The sequence below is a fragment of the Lycium barbarum genome, chromosome 6 (genome assembly GCF_019175385.1).
Source record: "Lycium barbarum isolate Lr01 chromosome 6, ASM1917538v2, whole genome shotgun sequence".
NCBI lineage: Eukaryota > Viridiplantae > Streptophyta > Magnoliopsida > Solanales > Solanaceae > Lycium > Lycium barbarum.
Window position 1 is genome coordinate 26,983,267 of NC_083342.1, and position 14,707 is coordinate 26,997,973.

Genomic DNA, 14,707 nt, shown 5'->3' on the forward strand with positions numbered 1-14,707 from the left:
TATGATGATTTTATAGTAAAAGAAGTAGTAGTATGATTAAGATGAGAGTACAGAGGAAAATGAATTGTGACGGATGCAAATGTATTGGTAAGACAAGCTGTGAGGTAGTGAAGCATGAGATTTACTAGGAAGGGTAAAAGGTTAAGTATGCTTATACAACACTAATGTAACATTCGAGGACGAATGTTCCTAAGGGGGGAAGAATGTTACACTCCATAATAATCCGTGCTACTTGTACTAAAACAAGAAAGAATGAGTTAAGAAGGTTCAAGGAAAGTTAGTCGAGTTAGTAAGAATATCGTTATATATATGATTTCCTTAAGTATCCCAAGGTGACACGGTTACCTAAAGGATTTGAAATCGCGCTATGAGTATGTATATGAGGTAATGCGAGTGACCTTTTAAAGTATTTGAGATTATTAGTAATGATATAGAGGATGGACAAAAGATATGAATATACTTTTGCGATTAGAGTTTCGTCAAAGCTTTGTGAGTTCTCTAGTTATGTTTAAGGTTATTGTGATTCTCCGGACCCTTCGAGACGTGTATATGGATTTTTATTGATGTATATAAGTGTGTATATGTATGTATAAGAGGTTACATGAGGTTGGAAGAGGATAAGAAGTTAAACGAAATGAATCGGAACAATTTCAGTAAAATCTCGGACCCAATTTTAGCCTATATTGTAGGAGGCATATCTCCTAGTATATGAGGAGTTTTAAGATGTTTCAAAAGCCTAAAATGAATTTCATCGAGTCTAGTTTTCAATACAGCAAAACGTTCATCAAAATGATATCGGGGTAAGGAGATATGGACGATGCAAGTTGGGCTGAGTATTAAGACTTAAATGTTCACAAATGTTTCACTAGTTGCCGTGTGGGCCCCACAAACACATGACAAAATCATATTTTTGCCCATGCTTAGTTGGGGGAACGTGTAAAACCTTCTTGGGCAGCAAAATGGTCTCCTTGTTGACCAAAGTAGCATGCACAACACATTTCCCAATCCTACCAAGTGAACTTAGAAAGAGAAAGGCTCTCATCTTCACCAAGTGAAGAGGAAAGAGAGCCACGGCCTTCCATGGTTGTTCCACCACCAAAAAACGGCCAGATCTTCCATTTATTTCTCACCATTAAACCCCTAAAGTGTTCTACACATTCACCATTATGTTTCAAGGGAAGAAGAAACCATAAACATGCCATGCATGCTCTTGAAGCTCACGGCCAGAACTTGGCTCTCCAAGTTGATCAAGAATTCAGTGTTTCCTAAGCACGCCAACTCCATTCAAGGTATATTAACGTGTAGCATCCATTGATATAGCAAGAACAAGTGTTAAAATTCAAGAAGTGAAAGTGAAGGATAGCCGATTGAAGTGTAGTTACAAGGTAAGAATGATCATTGTTCTTGTGTTGCATGATGATTTGAATGTATAATTCATGCATGTTGTTGTTGGATTGTTGTTGTGGTTGAAGTAGGGGGTGAGCCGTGAGCTTGGTGAAGCCATGGTTGGTTTCATTTTGCATGTATTGTTGATGAATTGCATGTGTATCAACATATGTAAATGAACAAAGATTGTAGAAGTTGGTTTATGATGTTGCATGTTGGTATTGGACTGTGTTTCTTAAAATTTAAATGAGCCGTGTGTTGTAGCCTTTAATGGAATCATGTTTAATCTTCTTGTACATGTATTGGAAGTGGATTGAATGTGTTGTAGTATGGATAAATGGATGAAAATCATGAAGTTGTTGGAATGGTGCTGAAGCCGTGTAAAGGGACTGTTTTAGGGGGATTGTGGACTATTTTGTGCCAAGTTTTGATTGTTGTTGTTATTGAAATTGTGGTGTATTGTATGCATATTGAATATGTGAATTGAGGTGTTAAAGAAACAAATCATGTTGAAGTATACAAGCAGTCCAAAAACCGTGGACTGTTTTAAAGTTAGAAGTGAATTAGTGTATGTTGAATGTTGAATGTTGTTATGAACATATAGTGTCACGACCCAACCCCATAGGCCGTGACTAGTGCCCGATCTGGGCACCCGAACCCATCTATCAAATATTATCTCAAATTCTATCAACTCATTCTAGTATATGGCGGAAGCCGACAAGACTTTATTTCAAATTTAGGTAATTTCCAGAAAATTTCGGCAGAGTTTCCTTTGTTTTACGGACTATCCAATATACCCTACACGCAGATAATACCAACAAAAGCCACACAGGGCTAACCAAGCAATATATAAACATATGCGGACCGGCCGCCTCGGCGTATAGGATCGCCCAAACAACATATGCGGACCGGCCGCCTCTGCGTATGGGATCGCCCAAACGACATGTACATACATCCATACAGAAAGACCCTAACCCACAAACATGTCCACAGACCTCTAAACAGACCGACATAATCATATGACGGGACAGGGCCCCGCCGTACCCATGAACGAATATATACAAATGCACTAATAAATATATATATACCAAAAGTATAAGCTCCGGAAAGAGAGGAGCACTCCGAATAGCAGAAAGGGTGTCCTAAACAGGTGGATCACCAGGCTGTGCGTTTGTACCTGCGGGCATGAAACGCAGCCCCCGGAGAAGGGGGTCAGTACGAAATATGTACTGAGTATGCAAAGCAGAAGGTACAGAAATAAATCTGAATAATAATCGAATCAGATATATAGAAAATAATACATATCAAAATGTTTATTTCCAAAGTATAAATTATGCATAGGGCACTGGAAAATGTGGTCGTCCGCCTGTCGATGGCGCCACAACACAGCATAACACCAAACACAGCATAACGCCAAACATAAGTGGAACCCGGCCCTCGAGCGAGGAGCACGGTGAACCATAAACACAGCATAACACCGGAATGTATCAAAAAGCGCACGACAACAGAACCGGCCCGGGAACCGGCGAACGATATCATAGTAGGCACGAGCGGAGTAGTGAGGAATCATATGCATAAAATCATTATTATAAATCTGAAGGATAAGTAAAATAGTCATATTCGAAATCGGAATAATAATTATCACTTTTTGATTCAAAGTTGTCGAATTTACATAAAGGACGTCGCGGGACCCACGGACGAGTATAGACCCGAACTGAGCCCGCCTATGAAAAACATACCCATTATACATCAAGCAAACTCCTATAAAAATTATTGGAGCGATCCGAGCCTCTATGCGAAAAATATGGCATTCAGAGATTATAAAATTCCTTAAAGTGAACATTTTCTATGCGAATTTCGGAAAGCGATTACTTCAAATACATCATGGTTCATATTTCATAAAAACATACATAAGAGTGCCAAAGAATATATATATGGATCATAACATGCTCGGATCTCGAATTTGGAATTCCCTTAAAGCTCTAATCTAGCCTATGTGAAACTAAGGCATGCCAAAAGAAGGAAGGTTGCTTTACATACCTCAAACGCTCTCCAATATGATCCAACTCAAGCTAAGTCCAAACTATGATTCGGGCTGCCCACGATCTAAAAATAAGCCATAAAATGCCAAACATTAGCTAAAAGACTCTTTGGGCATTAAATTGTTCTTCACCTTACAATGATCATAATCAAATAACTAGGCATTAATTCATAATTTCAATCACAACACAACAACACCCATTTACACGGCTCAAGCTCCACATACACAACTCACCTCCAACATTTCATATTTCATGATTTTCCTCCATTATAACATACTACAACATGGATATAACCTTCATAACGCAAAAACAAAATCAAATCTTACCTTTTCTTCTTCAACTTTACAATAGCCTAGGGTTTGCAATTGGATACAATGAATGGTTAGATGACCCAAACAACTCTTCCACGCTACTTAGGGACTTCAATATAGTGGGTTAACACCAAGAAATTAATTTTTGAAGGCAAAGAAATGGGGGTTGGTTTTCTTGCTCCTAGCCGTGAGCTCCCCCTTGGTTCTTCCACTTTTGTTTTGTTTTTTTTTTTTTTTTGCTAAGTATAGAATGGTGAGGAGATGACTTAAGGTCATCTTTTTAAGTCCCCATAATATCTCTTATGGTTTGTGGCCCACACAATGTGGTGGACCAATTAAAATTGAACACCATTTGTGTGGGCCAACCATGGAAATTGTGAATAATTTTTATCTTCCAATTTTTATCACTTTTGGTCCCAAATTTTCCTAATTGTTCCATACCAATAAATTCATGCACCACATATATCTCAAAATAAAATCGAAGGTCAAGAATCCCGACTTTGTATCCCGAAATAATTTTTTTGTCCTTAACTTATCATAATTAAATCCGGATTATTCCACTGTACAAAAATACGGGTTCTAACATCCTCCCCCCCCCTTTAGAACATTCGTTCTCGAATGTCAGATTAACCTTACCGGTCATACAACAATTTGGGGAAGTTTCCTTACTAACTATCACAACAATACAATCATTGATCAACGATTCATTTATCAAACAACATAGTCAAATAGAGAATTGGATTACCTGTAGGCTCTGAAAATAAATGAGGATACTTCTTCTTCATATGCTCCTCAGCTTCCCAGGTCATTTCCTCTCGGTTATTGTTCCGCCACAGCACTTTAACAGAAGCCATATCTTTGTTCCGCAACCTTTTTACCTGGCGATCCAATATGGCTATAGGCTGCTCCTCATAAGATAGCTCCTCTGTGACCTGAATGTCATCTACAGGAAAGACTCTGGAAGGGTCACCAATACACTTACGAAGCATAGAAACATGAAATACCGGGTGTACCGCTCCCAAGTCAGCTGGCAAATCCAATTCGTAGGCCACCTTGCCTATTTTGCGAATAATCAGATAGGGCCCAATATATCTCGGACTGATCTTTCCTTTCTTGCCAAATCGCATAACACCTTTCATCGGTGACACTTTCAGGAACACCCAATCGCCAATCTGAAACTCTAACGGTCGACGTCGCTTATCGGCATAAGATTTCTGTCGGCTCTAGGCTGCCAACAATCTTTCTCGAATAAGTTTCACCTTATCCACGGCCTGCTGGACCACATCTGGGCCAATCAACTCAGTCTCCCCAACATCAAACCAACCGATCGGTGATCTACACTTCCTGCCATACAAAGCCTCATATGGTGCCATCTGAATACTGGAGTGGTAGCTGTTATTATACGCAAACTCAACAAGCGGTAAATGGTCGTCCCAGCTACCCCTGAAATCAATAACACAGGCACGCAACATATCTTCCAATGTCTGAATAGTGCGCTTGGCCTGTCCGTCGGACTGGGGATGGAAGGCTCACCTGGGTCCCCAATCCCTCCTGAAACGATCTCCAGAACTTAGCTGTAAACTGGGCACCTCTATCTGAAATAACAGACACAGGAACTCCATGAAGTCGTACAATCTCCCTGACATAAAGCCTGACATAATCCTCAGCTGAATAGGTGGTCCGAACCGGAAGAAAATGGGCTGATTTCGTCAGCCGATCAACAATAACCCAAATAGAATCATACCTCCGTGGAGTGCGAGGTAGACCTGTAATAAAGTCCATATTAATGATCTCCCACTTCCACGTCGGTATCTCCATCTCCTGCAATAGCCCACCGGGCTTCTGGTGCTCAATCTTAACCTGCTGGCAATTTGGACACTGAGCAACGAACTCTGCTATATCTCTTTTCATACCGTCCCACCAATATAGGCATCTGATATCATGGTACATCTTCGTCGACCCTGGGTGAACAGAATATCGGGCGTAATGTGCCTCGCCCATAACCTGTCGCCGCAACCCTGCAACGTCAGGTACACACAATCTGCCTCTGTGAAATAACACTCCATTAGGTGACATCTCAAACGGAGTCTTCTCTTGTGCCAGCGCTGCGTCTCTGTACTGTGCCAGAATAGGATCCTCATACTGATGCCGCTTAATATCTTCTGTAATAGAGGACTCAGCAATACCTCGAACAGAAACCCCAACATCTCCAGAATCAGCCAAGCGAACTCCAAGACTAGCCAACTGATGAATATCGCGAACCATTTCTTTACTCTCTAATGGCACGTCTGCTAGGCTGCCCATAGACTTGCGGCTGAGTGCATCCGCCACAACATTAGCTTTCCCAGGATGGTAGAGAATGTCATCATCATAATCTTTCAGCAACTCTAACCACCTCCGCTGCCGCAAGTTCAGCTCCTTTTGCCTAAAGATGTACTGAAGGCTCTTATGATCTGTATAAATGTCAACGTGAACCCCATATAAATAATGTCTCCACATCTTCAAAGCATGAATGACCGCGGCCAGCTCCAAATCGTGAGTAGGATAATTCTTTTCATGTTTTCTGAGCTGCTGGGAAGCATAAGCTATCACCCTGCCGTGCTGCATCAACACACATCCCAAACCAATACCAAAGGCATCACAATAAATCACATACCCATCTGGACCCTCCGGAACAGTCAGGACTGGAGCCGTAGTTAACTTCTCTTTCAGCAACTGGAAGCTACGCTCGCAAGCATCTGACCACTGAAACTTAGCTCCCTTCTGAGTCAGCCTTGTCAAAGGCGCTGAAATGGAAGCAAACTTCTCCACGAATCTTCGATAATAACCAGCCAATCCCAGAAAGCTACGCACCTCTGTCGGCGTCGTAGGTCTAGGCCAATTCTTTACGGCCTCGATCTTCTGGGTATCCACCCGGACGCCATCAGCCCCAATAATATGTCCCAGAAGTGCCACTGAAGATAACCAGAATTCACACTTAGAAAATTTAGCATATAATTCCTGGTGCCGAAGTGTGCCAAGTACCGTCCTCAAATGGTCCGCATGCTCTGCCTCTGACCGAGAATAAACCAGAATATCATCGATAAATACGATCACAAACATATCCAAGAACGGTCTGAACACCCGATTCATCAGGTCCATAAATACTGCTGGGGCATTTGTCAGCCCAAAAGACATAACTCTGAACTCATAGTGCCCATATCGGGTCCTGAATGCTGTCTTGGGAATATCAGCCTCTCGTACCCGTACCTGATGGTAACCCGATCGCAGGTCTATCTTCGAGAAGTACCTGGCACCCTGCAGCTGATGAAACAAATCATCAATCCTGGGGAGGGGATATTTATTCTTGATGGTTACCTTATTCAACTGCCGATAATCAATGCACATCCGCAGCGAGCCGTCTTTCTTCCTCACAAATAATACCGGAGCTCCCCAGGGTGACGCACTAGGCCGAATGAAACCCTTCTTCAATAAATCTCTCAGCTGCTCTTTCAATTCTTTCAATTCTGCAAGTGCCATTCTGTACGGAGGAATAGAGATAGGCTGAGTGTCTGGCAACAGATCAATAGCAAACTCTATCTCCCGTTCGGGAGGAAGACCCGGAAGCTCATCTGGGAATACATCTACAAATTCATTAACCACTGGGACTGACTGAAGAGTCGGTGCCTCTGCCTCTAAATCATGAACACGGACCAGATGATAAATATACCCCTTTCTGATCATTTTCTCAGCCTTGAGGTATGAAATAAACTTACCCCTCGGTGATACTGTATTACCTGCCCACTCTATAACTGGCTCCCCTGGGAATTGGAATCGGACTATCTTCTTTTGACAATCAACATTAGCATAGCAAGAGGCTAGCCAATCCATACCCATAATCACGTCAAACTCGATCATATCTAACTCTACCAAATCCGCCTTAGTGCAGCGGCCACAGATAATCACGGAACAATCTTTATAAATCTGACTGGCTATAACAGAATCCCCTACTGGTGTAGCTACCTCAAAAGGATCTATCGGTTCGGATTCTATCCCAATTTTATCAGCAACGAGTGGAGATATAAATGATAATGTAGAACCAGGATCAATCAATGCATACACATCACGAGAGAAAACCAGTAATATACCTGTGACGACATTAGGCGAAGCCTCCTGGTCCTGTCTGCTGGCTAAGGCATAAATGCGGTTCGAAGGACCGCCAGAACCCGAAGCTCCGCCACGACCCCTGCCGCGGCCTGCTGGTGCTGGAGTACCTCACCCCGCAGGGCGCATCGCCACCGAGGCTGAAGATGAACCACCGGCTGACCCGGTAGACTGAGCTGAACTGCCTGTACCACCTCTAGCCGGACAGTCTCTCATATGATGGCCCTGACGGCCGCACACAAAGCATGCACCCGTAGCTCGGAAACACTCTCCCGGGTGCTGTCTCCCACAATAGGAACACAAAGGTCTGGGTGGCCTCATCTGACTGCTGGAACCTCTGTCCAACTGTGAACCTGAAGCCCTAGAGCTCGGGCCTGCCCCTGAATATCCGGCACCCTCAGATCTCCTGCCGGTAAACTGTGGGGGTGTACCCCGGCCTGACGGAGGAGGATGTCTGCCTGACTGCTGCTGCTGAGGCTGTCCGCCTCGAGAATCTCCAGAATAACCTGCGAATCTGGCCCTCTTGGGCGGCCTCCTGTCCCGATCTCTGCTAGAATAATCAGCTCTATGTCGGTCCTCCATACCCAGGGCATAAGCCTGTAGTCGGGCAATATCCATGTCTGCCTGCAATGCCACCGCCATACAGCCATCAATCAAATAGCGGTCTAACCCCATCACGTATCTGTGCATCCGATCGGCCATATCTGCTACTATGGCAGGTGCATACCGGGCCAAAGAATCAAACTCCATATTATACTCACGGACGCTCCGACCCCTCTGCTGCAGATGCAAAAATCGGTCAACCCGCGCCCGCCGTAACTCTGGGGGCAAAAAGTGGTGAGTGAAAGCAGTCACGAACCCGTCCCAAGTAGCTGGGGTAGCACCCTCACCCCTGGATAGCTCCCAGGACTCATACCAGTGAGCAACAACATCCCGTAGTCTATGCGAAGCCAACTCAACAGACTCAGTCTCTGAAGCCCTGACCAAATCTAATAAGCGCCGCATCCCCCGAATAAAGTCATGGGGGTCCTCGTCGGGCTTAGACCCGTAAAACTCTAGAGGGCCACATAATAGAAACTCTCGAACCCTCAGGCTGTCACGCCTATCGTCATCATCATCATCTCTCCGCCCGCGTCAGCGAGCCTGTCCCGCTACCAGAGTGGTCAATAACTGCACAGCCTCTCTCAGTGTCCTGTCCTCCGCCCCTAGCTGAGGAGCTGGAGGCGCGGGAGCTGAAGCCCCTGGAGCTAATGGTGAAGCTGCTCCAGACTCCTCTGACGATGAAGACGTAGCAGAGTCGGCTGGCCGGGACGTAATATCACGCATCATCTGAGCAAGGGTCCGAGTACCCTTCTGAGCCCGGCTGGTCTCTCCTACTACGCCCTTTTTCTTCTGGGCGGTCGTCGCCTTTTTCGGAGGCATCACTGAAAGAAAAACAACAACAGATCAAAACAGAATCATCCTAATAGCACAGTTCTATCGCACGATCTAAGATCAGAAGAAAAGACAACATCCTAAATGTCCTGTAGCCTCCTGTTTATAGATGTGGTGCACAACACACCGATAAACAAGACTCTACTAGACACGATCTGTGGACACTCCGAGGACAAACCGCTCTGATACCACTTTTGTCACGACCCAACCCCATAGGCCGTGACTAGTGCCCGATCTGGGCACCCGAACCCATCTATCAAATATTATCTCAAATTCTATCAACTCATTCTAGTATATGGCGGAAGCCGACAAGACTTTATTTCAAATTTAGGTAATTTCCAGAAAATTTCGGCAGAGTTTCCTTTGTTTTACGGACTATCCAATATACCCTACACGCAGAAAATACCAACAAAAGCCACACAGGGCTAACCAAGCAATATATAAACATATGCGGACCGGCCGCCTCGGCGTATAGGATCGCCCAAACAACATATGCGGACCGGCCGCCTCTGCGTATGGGATCGCCCAAACGACATGTACATACATCCATACAGAAAGACCCTAACCCACAAACATGTCCACAGACCTCTAAACAGACCGACATAATCATATGACGGGACAGGGCCCCGCCGTACCCATGAACGAATATATACAAATGCACTAATAAATATATATATACCAAAAGTATAAGCTCCGGAAAGAGAGGAGCACTCCGAATAGCAGAAAGGGTGTCCTAAACAGGTGGATCACCAGGCTGTGCGTCTATACCTGCGGGCATGAAACGCAGCCCCCGGAGAAGGGGGTCAGTACGAAATATGTACTGAGTATGCAAAGCAGAAGGTACAGAAATAAATCTGAATAATAATCGAATCAGATATATAGAAAATAATACATATCAAAATGTTTATTTCCAAAGTATAAATTATGCATAGGGCACTGGAAAATGTGGTCGCCCGCCTGTCGATGGCGCCACAACACAGCATAACACCAAACACAGCATAACGCCAAACATAAGTGGAACCCGGCCCTCGAGCGAGGAGCACGGTGAACCATAAACACAGCACAACACCGGAATGTATCAAAAAGCGCACGACAACAGAACCGGCCCGGGAACCGGCGAACGATATCATAGTAGGCACGAGCGGAGTAGTGAGGAATCATATGCATAAAATCATTATTATAAATCCGAAGGATAAGTAAAATAGTCATATTCGAAATCGGAATAATAATTATCACTTTTTGATTCAAAGTTGTCGAATTTACATAAAGGGCGTCGCGGGACCCACGGACGAATATAGACCCGAACTGAGCCCGCCTATGAAAAACATACCCATTATACATCAAGCAAACTCCTATAAAAATTATTGGAGCGATCCGAGCCTCTATGCGAAAAATATGGCATTCAGAGATTATAAAATTCCTTAAAGTGAACATTTTCTATGCGAATTTCGGAAAGCGATTACTTCAAATACATCATGGTTCATATTTCATAAAAACATACATAAGAGTGCCAAAGAATATATATATGGATCATAACATGCTCGGATCTCGAATTTGGAATTCCCTTAAAGCTCTAATCTAGCCTATGTGAAACTAAGGCATGCCAAAAGAAGGAAGGTTGCTTTACATACCTCAAACGCTCTCCAATATGATCCAACTCAAGCTAAGTCCAAACTATGATTCGGGCTGCCCACGATCTAAAAATAAGCCATAAAATGCCAAACATTAGCTAAAAGACTCTTTGGGCATTAAATTGTTCTTCACCTTACAATGATCATAATCAAATAACTAGGCATTAATTCATAATTTCAATCACAACACAACAACACCCATTTACACGGCTCAAGCTCCACATACACAACTCACCTCCAACATTTCATATTTCATGATTTTCCTCCATTATAACATACTACAACATGGATATAACCTTCATAACGCAAAAACAAAATCAAATCTTACCTTTTCTTCTTCAACTTTACAATAGCCTAGGGTTTGCAATTGGATACAATGAATGGTTAGATGACCCAAACAACTCTTCCATGCTACTTAGGGACTTCAATATAGTGGGTTAACACCAAGAAATTAATTTTTGAAGGCAAAGAAATGGGGGTTGGTTTTCTTGCTCCTAGCCGTGAGCTCCCCCTTGGTTCTTCCACTTTTGTTTTTTTTTTTTTTTTTTTTTGCTAAGTATAGAATGGTGAGGAGATGACTTAAGGTCATCTTTTTAAGTCCCCATAATATCTCTTATGGTTTGTGGCCCACACAATGTGGTGGACCAATTAAAATTGAACACCATTTGTGTGGGCCAACCATGGAAATTGTGAATAATTTTTATCTTCCAATTTTTATCACTTTTGGTCCCAAATTTTCCTAATTGTTCCATACCAATAAATTCATGCACCACATATATCTCAAAATAAAATCGAAGGTCAAGAATCCCGACTTTGTATCCCGAAATAATGTTTTTGTCCTTAACTTATCATAATTAAATCCGGATTATTCCACTGTACAAAAATACGGGTTCTAACATATAGTGAAAGTGAAGTGCAATGATTCAAGTTGAAATTGAAATGATTTGTGGGATGTTGTAAGAATAAAAATGATGCTAAAACAGTTCCAAGAATCGTGAAAGTAATGTTATTAAACGTGTTGTTGTCGTTGTAAGTTAAAACTGGAAATTGCTAAGTGAAAATGGTATTGTGGTATGTGCTGTTTGGCCGTGAGTTTGGGACTGATTTGAATGATGTGCAAGCTGTCCAAAGTCCCCTAAGTCATGTTAAACAAGTTTGGATTGATATATGAAAGAATGATTAGCAATGTTAGCTTGTAGCACTAGTCGGTTTGAATGCGAACGAAACGTCGTTTAAATGTTAGAAAGGGATTGTGAGCGTCAAAATACGTATTAAATTCCTTTGTAGACTAATTGTAGCTCTTGATATCTTGATATAGGATAAGTGTTTTTGGGCAGCAAGTACAAGTTATAATACGACTAAACGCTAAAGGTATGTAAAGCCTATTCCTTCTTTCTTTTGGCATGTCCTAGACGTAAGTATGAAATGATATGAACCTTGGGGTAAACTCTACTCTCTAGTTCCAAGCATGATTTGTGATTCTTTCATTCTGTAATGTTATTGTCACAAGCCTACTATGTGATTGACTAATGAATGATGTATAGAAGTTCCTACTCTTAAAGAATCGCACAACTAGAGGTATACTTGACTTTCAAAAGCCACACTATGTTAAATTGATACATGTACATGAAATCTGAAACGTTTCTTGTTGTAGTTGGTTATGAGATTTAAAATGAATTGAATATGATTATTATCCCATCACTATAGAGCTGGTTAGTTGCTTATCTATTGAGTCTCAAAAGATGAATTGCATATATGTGGTTGCTTATTATTCTGCTCGTGCTTACCGCTATATCCTTCACTGAGTTCCGGGCCAGGACACGTTTTCGTGCGCATATTTACTATATTACTCACCGAGTCCTTCACTAGAGGGCCGGGACACGCTATATATATATATGATGATATGATGATATGATGATATGATGATATGATATGGAGATGGTGGCCAGGAGGGCATATATTCCTTAATTACCGAGTCCCTCACTAGAGGGCCGGGACACGTATTTGTTTATGTTTATGATGCTATGATTTTAATTACCGAGTCCCTTACTAAAGGGCCAGGACACGTTATATATGTTATATACAGAATGATTATGCAGCTTTGATTACAACACTCTACATTGATATTGAAATGAGAATGATACAGATGAAATATGTTCAAAGGCAAATTTTATGAAATTCTGTTTGTTGCATCGGGTCCTATACACCTTGTCTCAATATGAGTCCATTACTATATTTCATGCTTTACATACTCAGTACATATTCCGTACTGACCCCCTTTCTTCGGGGGGCTGCGTTCATGCCCGCAGGTACAGACGCTCGTTTTGGAGATCCGCCAGCTTAGGATACTTATTCAGCTACTTTGAAGTGCTCCTTTGTTCCGGAGCCTAGCTTGTGGTATAAATCCCTTTTGTCGTATATGTATGTGTTTATTCGGGGTACGGCGGGGCCTTGTCCCGTCATATGATACTATCACTACTCTTAGAGGTCTGTGGACATCTGTGTGGGTCTGTGTATAGTTGTTGTTGCGTTGTATGAACATGACTTATGTTTGGGGCGTACCCATTCGTGATGGCAGCCTTGTCGGCTTGCATATGTATGTTTGTTTGGAATGTTTCGTGTAGTGGCAGCCTTGTCAGCTTGCGTATATATAAATATATGTTGTTGTTGAAAATGGTAACTCCTCAGGAGACAGGTGCTTATGACATACAGAATCGTGACAGCTTTAAATAACATCCTGCCGTTTTCATACAAATAAGTTCATGATATGCTGAATACAAATGATTATAGTTAACAGATAATATGAGTGTCCAACTCGGGCACTAGTCACGGCCTACGGGGTTGGGTCGTGACAGTTTTACACATCCCGTTCCATCCATCGTTATTCCTTGTTGGCCCTCCAGTGCGGATTCCTTACAAATATGATCGAACACCACTTCACACCGATGATCCATATAATTTCATGGCGTATCGTCTCATGTTTCATATAGTTAATGGTCCACGAACTATTTTCTAGTATTAACGAACCCTTTTATTTCATTCATAGGCATTACGTCCTTTCTTTCTTTCAAAATTTTTCCAAACTACCCAGCGCTGGTATCCCTATTACAATAATCGTTATTATCCGGAATATCCTTTGAGTCTTATAATTCTCCCCATTATTATTTAGGAACTTAGCTCGTAGCCATTTTCTTGCTTTCTTTATTATTCTTTAGAACATATTACTGCGTACTTAGGTACGACGCCAGTTTGCCCGATAGGAGGGATTCAAATCATGACTTAAACATGTCATATTTCAAGTTGGCAAGAAGCATTCCCTTAAGGTATCTTTTATTCTTTCCCTTTATGTCGGCCCCTCGACACACTCATTATTAATTCATTTCTACTCTTTTCATGTATTCTCTCGGTACGCCGATACATTTAAGCTCCGGCCTCGAGCTAATAGATTTGCTTCCTTAACACTTGAAGATATTGTAATTCCGTTCTAAGTCTAATATAATACGTTCTCCCCCCCCCCCCCCCCCCCCCCCTTTTAAGGGGCTCCTTGTGTGTCAACAGTCCTCGAGTACCTCCAGTTACGATAATTTCCTCATTCCTCATCCTTGTTTCCGATTCAGAGCATAACATATCAAGACTTCTTACCATAGGTTTTCATTCTTTTCTTCTTGTCTATATCATCATTCCGTCCATATTTCCGTTCTTTTTCACATACTATTAATCCTTTCACTCATCTAATTCACATGCTCATACTGCAGCCGCG